We start from the raw sequence: 6279 nt of genomic DNA on the forward strand, positions 1-6279 counted from the left end.
GTTAAAATAGTCCATGTGACATCAGTGGTCCAACCTTAATTTTATGAAGCCACGGGAATACTTTTTGTGCACAAAGAAAACAAAAATAACGACTATATTCAGCAATTTCTTCTCTTCCATGTCAGTCTTCGATCCATGTTCAGGTAAGTACAACGATGCATGTTATTTGTGGGGTTTTTTGCACACAAACAGTATTCTCGTTGCTTCATATAATTAAGGTTGAACCACTGATGTTACCTTACTACCTTTCCGGGCCTTGAACGTGTCAGTTGTGTTGCTGTCTATGCAGGGTCAGAAAGCTCTTAGATTTAATCAAAACTATCTTCATTTGTATTCCAGAGATGATTAAAGGTCTTATGGGTTTGGACGACATGAGGGTGAGTAATTAATGACAGAAATTTCATTTTTGGGTGAACTATCCCTTTAAATGCAAAATGTTGAACATAATTGTTATATATTTTTTGTTCTCTTTCCTTAAGAAGGAACTAAAAGCTTATTGACAAGAAAAGTATATAGAGAGTCTAATTTCATCACTTCAGATCTGTGAATAATTGTGATTATTTTAAAGCGTTTTAATGGTCAGACAGCAGTACTTTACAGGCACACTCCGAAAAAAGTAAGCTGATTGCTTGCATTTCGTCTTGTATTGAGTGGGTTTTTTACACACTGATGTAGATGTAAACATAGGATATATTTTTTCCATTGCCCAATTTCCCAACAAAGTAAAACGGGGTAATGAGAGAATGGAGGAAGGGAGAGAGAGTCTTTCCCTCAATCTCTCTATGCTGTTATTCACTGGCTTTTCTTCATTAAATGAAACTTAAAGCTGCATATCAGTGTTTTTCATATCATTTCTTTTCTCAGCCTCTCAGCTAATTGTCTCCGATTAGGCGGAACACATTTTTTAGTCCGTGCTCACATGATCTCTTGTTCATTACATGGGCTTGGAGCAGGTGACTGACTGTCCCTTGTATTCTCCATCTTGATTTAGCCTCACCATAAAATGGAGAATATACACTGCCTTTCTCTGAAAGACCTCATCAATTTGAAGCAGGGCAGGATTGATGCTCACTCATTACACTGTTGGGGACCTGTTGATATATGGCTGACTGACTGCAGATCATTGGCCCGCATTTCTGTGATTTTAAGACCACCCTCTCACAATATGTGATATCTTTGATATACTGATCCCAGATTTGTCACTTTTGTGTTTGTGAAATTACTCTGATAAATCACATGCCTGTTGGTTTTAAGGGTCTGTAGGTATGATCCTGGTAAGGGTCACATTTAGCTAATTCTTTGTGACTTACAGTGTATTCAAGGTTGTAGTTTATCAGTATGTGTATTTGTCAAATGGATTTGGATTTGACTTTAAATAGGAAAGATAAAAGCTGCTGAATATCTGATAAATATATTTGCATTCAGTATGTCTGGCATGTTGCACGTGAAAGCACAGTGCAGTAAAATTAGTTATTCACTTGCCAAAATACTTTCTAGACATTTTTATGGCTCTTAAGCCATTTTTGCTTTTTAAATTACTGTACATATAAAGCAATTTTAGATGAATGAAACTTTCACTCACTTACTTTGTTTTCTAGCTTTTTCTTTCGCATTCACTCGCTCGCACACATACACAAGTGCTGAATTATTCTGTGTAGGGAAAAAGCGACGCCCAGACTTGACGTGGCAGTCTTTCTTTCATGCTGAAGAGAACTCGGGCTGGTTTTATTTATTTATTTTCAGACTAATGTAGTGAGAAACATACAGCATAAAATACTCCACAAACCACACCAGGAAATGAGTTTGAGCTTTAGTCTGGTTACACAATCCTTGTATAATGTAGATTGAAATAATCGGTTGTTCTTGACGACAGGATTTAAAGACAGTTTGGAGGACGAGGAACATATTGAGAATTTGATGGTTCCTAGTGAAAACAAAATAGATTTGTTAACCTTACTAAGTTATTGGACATGTATCACAGTAATATGTATATTTATGCTTTTATCCAAAGCAGGCTGCACTGCATTCAAAAATTTGTTAAATAAAATATTATGTATTTGCTTACTGTCTGGATCACTCATACCTTGTTTACTGTACAGTGATAACATTTAATGCACCAACTAGGCTACACGGTGTTTACAACCAACCTCTGCTCACAAGTGACTTGTTCCTCTGTACTTTGTGGTTGCAATATAATTAGCAATTTGAGCAGTAGAAGCTTGTAGCTAATTAATAGGACTCTCCACCCTGTTTTTGCCTTTCATCTCCTCTGTCCTCGTTTGAGCCTTAAAGGAAGACCTAAGCATGGCATTTAATACATTTGAGCCTGACCCCTCCCCCGCATCCCATAACCAGCGTCCCATTGTCCTGTCTGGACCCAGACCATCTGTTGCACAAGCTCTTGTATCTGCAGCATGACTCGCCGCCTCTTATGAGAGAGAATAGATGGAGACATGAATTTCGCTGTGTCCACATTTCTAACGAGGCAGTGCAGTATTGATGATATGCGTGATCTTTTCCCATTGGCTGATCTTTTGGCTTTGACCTCTCATTGGCTGACACCTCTGTCATGGACTCCTGTTGGTAAATAATTAAAGAAGCTCCACCTTGTCTCAACACGTACACTACTAATGTCAGACATACAGATAGGAAAAGAGAAGAGTGTGATGTGGATACTCTTGCAGGAAACTAGATTTAACTGGATTTTATTTATTTTAAATTTTTTATTGTGTTATTATTGTTAAAAAATAATAATAAAAATAATATCATAATTATATAACAATTTTCTAGTATAAAAATTAAAATGAATGTATTTAAAATTAAAAATAAACATTAAAAACGCACACACACGCATATATATATATATATATATATATATATATATATATATATATATAGGTGAAAAATTTAAGGGGGTCTGAATACTTTCCGTACCCACTGTATATATATGTGTGTGTGTGTGTGTCATTTAATACATTCAGATGATGCCAACCCTCAGACAACATACAAAACTAACTACCAAATTTTGCTATAAGTTTGATCGCAACATAAATTCATTGCTGTTAATAGTGTTCACCGTCTGTTTGATTACATGACATTAACTAACTGCTTGTTTTTTTACCGTACATTTCTGCCATATGGACATCAACTTGAGATAGTCACCACTGATAAGCTGTTACTAAATATAATGTAGAAACTTTACTTTTCTGTAAAGCTGCTTTGCAACGATTTGCATCGTGAAAAGCGCTATACAAAAACGTTAATTTAATTGAATATATATAAATTGTAATATGTTTATGTAAATTATTCCATAATTGTATATATAAAATATTTTTACATATTTTAAAATGTATAAAAAAACTACAAAATTATAAATATTGAATCATCGTCCCATTTTCTCTCTCCTCCTCCTTTTCTGCGCAAGTGTACTTGGATGTGTGTGCATGATCGCTGGCAAGAGCACAGGAAATTAGCAAGCACAACATGAACCATCAGCATGTGGGTTTGTTTTGTTTGTTCCATCTGGTTTTTAGTGTCATGTGACTCTCTAATGACTGGTCTTTAGTGTTTGTTGAATATAGCAGCAAAAGTAACAGTATGAGCTTTGCCGCTGAGACCGTCTGCTGCAAAAACCCATTAAATGACTAAATGCCCATCACTCTCTGAGTGAAGTTCACACTGAGCCTTAGTCAATGTGCATGTGACTCCTCTACAGACGTGAACCGCTCTTACCCAGAGTGCCTACACTTGCCAATTTTCGCCGCCGCGTGTGAGGGATGGCGGTAATTGACCTACGAAGGTTACTTTCATGTAGTTTCTCTTTTATCTGTGTGCTATTCAGCCTCTGTCACTGTCATCTGCCCTAGTTGTCTGTATGTATTCAGCATCCAGATTAATCATCAGCTCGCAGCCTATCGATCTGGAGTTTATTGGCAGAGGACATCGTTTCTGATTTGCTCGATGGGTTTATAGCTGGCACTGTTCATCAGATGCATCTGCTAATTGACTCTCTCTTTCTATGGTTTGTTTTCATGCTAGGTCGGGTCACTGGGCCCATGGGCACCGGCTCACTGCCCAGTTTGTCAACACACAGCATTAAAATACCACAACACACCATCCTCATGGAGACAGTGTGTGGTGCTTTTTGTATTGATATGTATTTGAAGTGTCTTGTTTACTTGTTCAGTTCCATGCCATTCTGTCTGCCTAGTTTTGTGGTCTGGAAAATAAATACTTATGGATGAACTAATACAATTTTAGATATTAAAATAATTTGTTATTAGAATGCAATTTTAATTATACATTTTAATAATGTTTTTTAATTCATGCACATTTTATGTAAAAAAAAATTATTAAGCAAAAATACAATATTAAAAGCAAACGTTATGAAGCTAAAAAGTTCAAATAAGTGTACAATAAAAATGTAATTAAAACTACCTAATTTATCTGTTCATGTTGGATATTTAATTGTACACTTAAATGTTAATTTTCCCTATTTCACATTTAAATTCTTTACAGCCTTAAAATACTAATAATGTAATAATAATGTTAAATATAATCTTTAGCAGATAAAAATTTATATTTATTTTTATTATATTGTGATGCCCAAGTTGTACATTTGGGCATCACAATATAATATAAACATTTATTATTATTATTATTATGCATGTCGGATTGAAGACCTCTGCAGTATAGCTCAAGTCCTTTCTGATTCATGTGTAGAATTTATTACACAATTCAGTGGCGGGCCGTGCATTTTACACCTAGGCCTTCAGTGGCGTCCTACATGAATTAATCCATCTCTTCATACCATCATAATGATGCCACGGCTATAGAAACCATAAATATTACACAGTAATGCAGTATAACAGGGCACTACATAACAGACAGGTATCTTATGTAGCGAGAATGAATGCCATTACTAAAGAAAGAAACCCAATTAACAATTGCGCAACACATCATCTGTAGCTGAAGCATTAACCTAACAAAATGACACAAATACAGTCCATCCGATGTTCTTACAGACAATTATTCACCCAAACGCATTTATACCTTACAGATAGCATTGGTATAAAACAAATAAGGTGATTATATGTGTTTTAAAGTTGACCTAACAATTTATTGTTCTCTTACTGCTTTATTTCGTCTTCACGAGTCTCCCCGCCGGTCTGCCAGCGCACTGCGGGAGGAAAATACTGGTTAGCACAGCTTTACTAGGAAAGTGAGCAAGTAACATTAAAATAATTCATACAAGACGATGAAGAAAAGTGTATACATGTGTTTTAACATACCTCTGTGACTCTCATCTCCCCGCTGGTCTGCCTCTGCCAGCGGTGCTGCGGCCAGAGGAAAAGACCGGTTAATACAGCTCCACTCGGGAAACTGATATTCTTACGGAAACTTAAACCTGGCTTTATATCGCGCAAATAACATCAGCATACAACGCATCAAGCGATAAAAGAGTCAAAAATGAAAATTAACCTACCATACTCTAGTGGTTTTTCATCTTCACGAGTCTTTCACAGAGCCGGTGCCGAGGAGGTGTGTGGTTGTTTATCGCAGTCATTAGGACTAACGTTACTGGGCCCTGACGGCCCACCACTGACACAATTATAATCTAAAATAAATTACATATTTTGTTTCATCGCCCGATCCTGTTTCTGTCTTCCTCCTGATTTTTTTTTTTTTTATACTTGATTAAACTGTATTTTACTTGCACATATGCCATGCCTTAATGCAAAATCCAGTTCTCTGCATTATCATCTTTAAATGAATGGTTACACACACATGCCTAATTTTAGTTTTAGCATTTAAAACAATTGATTTTATTTTTACAATTTTAAAAATTCATTTAGAATTTTAAGTTTGGTGCACCAAAATGTGTAGAATTGTAATATATATATATATATATATATATATATATATATAAAAAAAATATTGTTCCATCAATGATGGCAAGCCGTCCTGGACCAGATGCAGCAAAACAGGCCCAAACCATGATACTACCACCACCATGTTTCACAGATGGGATAAGGTTCTTATGCTAGAATGCAGTGTTTTCTTTCTCCAAACATAACGCTGCTCATTTAAACCAAAATGTTCTATTTTGGTCTCATCCATCCACAAAAAATTTCTCCAGTATTCCTCTGGCTTGTCCACATGATCTTTATGGGCAGCAATGTTCTTTTTGGAGAGCAGTGGCTTTCTTCTTGCAACTCTGCCATGCACACCATGGTTGTTCAGTGTTCTCCTGATGGTGGACTCATGAACATTAACATC

At 36.0% G+C, this 6279-nt stretch overlaps 1 protein-coding gene and 1 long non-coding RNA gene across 5 annotated transcripts in view; one reads left to right on the plus strand and one right to left on the minus strand.

Annotated features, from left to right (window-relative positions):
- Positions 1 to 6279, plus strand: part of LOC107661489 (whirlin-like) — a 114262-nt gene that overhangs the window by 7443 nt on the left and 100540 nt on the right. The window lies entirely within an intron of this gene.
- LOC107661512 (uncharacterized) lies at positions 5124 to 5571 on the minus strand. Its single transcript, XR_001631114.1, has 3 exons — positions 5486 to 5571; positions 5292 to 5336; positions 5124 to 5179 (listed from the first exon to the last, which is right to left on the minus strand). It is a non-coding gene; the product is annotated as an uncharacterized LOC107661512 (long non-coding RNA).

This window comes from Sinocyclocheilus anshuiensis, unplaced genomic scaffold (genome assembly GCF_001515605.1).
Source record: "Sinocyclocheilus anshuiensis isolate Anshui unplaced genomic scaffold, SAMN03320099.WGS_v1.1 scaffold457, whole genome shotgun sequence".
Classification (NCBI taxonomy): Eukaryota; Metazoa; Chordata; class Actinopteri; order Cypriniformes; family Cyprinidae; genus Sinocyclocheilus; species Sinocyclocheilus anshuiensis.